Source organism: Tribolium madens, unplaced genomic scaffold, assembly GCF_015345945.1.
Source record: "Tribolium madens isolate multiple individuals breed KSU strain unplaced genomic scaffold, Tmad_KSU_1.1 Scaffold_7;HRSCAF=85;Tcas5.2_LG10, whole genome shotgun sequence".
NCBI classification, from domain to species: Eukaryota; Metazoa; Arthropoda; class Insecta; order Coleoptera; family Tenebrionidae; genus Tribolium; species Tribolium madens.
Window position 1 is genome coordinate 5,124,171 of NW_025401050.1, and position 1,557 is coordinate 5,125,727.

Here is a 1,557-nt window from a genome sequence, read left to right on the forward strand (position 1 = left end):
TTTTTTGTGTGGTGACACTGATTCTTAGGATTTATTTATGGAGTTTTAAGAAAATGACGTGTCTATTTTTGTTTCTATGAGTAGTGAAATTTTGTTTCTCAAGGTTGGCACTCTTTAATTTTCTCGTGGTTGGTAAGTGGGTTATACTGATTATTAGTAAAAGAAGACTACTTTGAATTGGTATTTGAGACGAAATGAAAAAACTTGTTATTCAGTTGGCAAGGAAAAGTCAACTTGATTTTTTTTTGTAATGTAGGCAGTCATATTTATTTTGTTTTAATTTCACATTAAAAGAAAAAGTGTGGTTCCTCGATTGGCCACGAAAATAACGATAATTTTTTTTTGGTGAAAAAAATTTGTTTGCCTAATTGGCTACGAAATTTTTTTGTTTTGCGTGTGGAAAAATCCTCATTTTGTTTGAATATTTACACAATCGTTGCAATCATTCAAATATTGACGTTAAATCATTAACACATTAGCAGTTCGAACCACAATATTGATAAACGGAACATATATTTATATTTATAAAAWTTTTGTAGCATCATCGGTGAGTGTTTATCAACTTTCAGCTCAAAACATGTTTTCCTTACGTGTTTTCTTATCACTTYAACCAACTYAAAAAAATCAAAATTATGACATTTCAAGGTCCATTGACTCCCGAAATAAATTCAAATATTACATCTACCTGATTGATAAACTCTGACCTTGACATTGATCATTGATAACAGTTGCAAATTGCGCCGAATTGGAAATAGAAAAAAACTTGTACCTGGCTCAGGTACGAACATCTGCTCTTTTGCTTCTTGAATGGGAGATTTTCGGTTCCCAAGGGTGGTACTATTGTTACATGTAAGTCGAACAGATGGGTTTTTTCGGTGAGGGGACTATGTGGGGCACCAATTCTTGTCAATTAATTCCAAGTAAAAACAACTAATTAACGTGATGCTCTGATTGACTCTACAAGATCGGTCCGAAAAGAGAGCTGTGTGGGAAACCACCGTATTGTCGCATGACGCACGACAAAATAATTGATTTATTATAGCCTCGATCGAGGAMAGTGTCGTGGCCGACCCCGATTTTACCACAATGTGTCAAAAAGACCCTAGCWTCGAGACTAGATGTGACATTTCTTGTGATCACGTGACTGACTTGAAATATTTCGCCTCCATTGTTCGTTCTTCGGATGAATGAAACGATGTCGTAATGACGTTTACGAAACAGCGAAAATTAACCAAAGCGTAGATAACGTGATTTCGTCATTTTTTTGAGGAGAAAGGGTCAGTCCGGAAGTCGAAAAATACGTTTGAGGGAGGGTTTTTGAGGCGAACGAGTTTTATAATGTCAATAAACTGATCGGAGGTGTCCGAGGAAAAATTGTCAAGGTCACAAGTGACATAATTTCGGGTCGTAGTAGGCCGTGGATTAAAAAAAGAGCAARGAACTAAATCAAGCAACAATGATTGGAATAAATCAATAATGATGTTGTTTTGTTTTGTAATTATCAGTCGTTAAAAATAAATTGTCGAGGAAAATTGGCGATTTGGTTGCAGCGTTGGT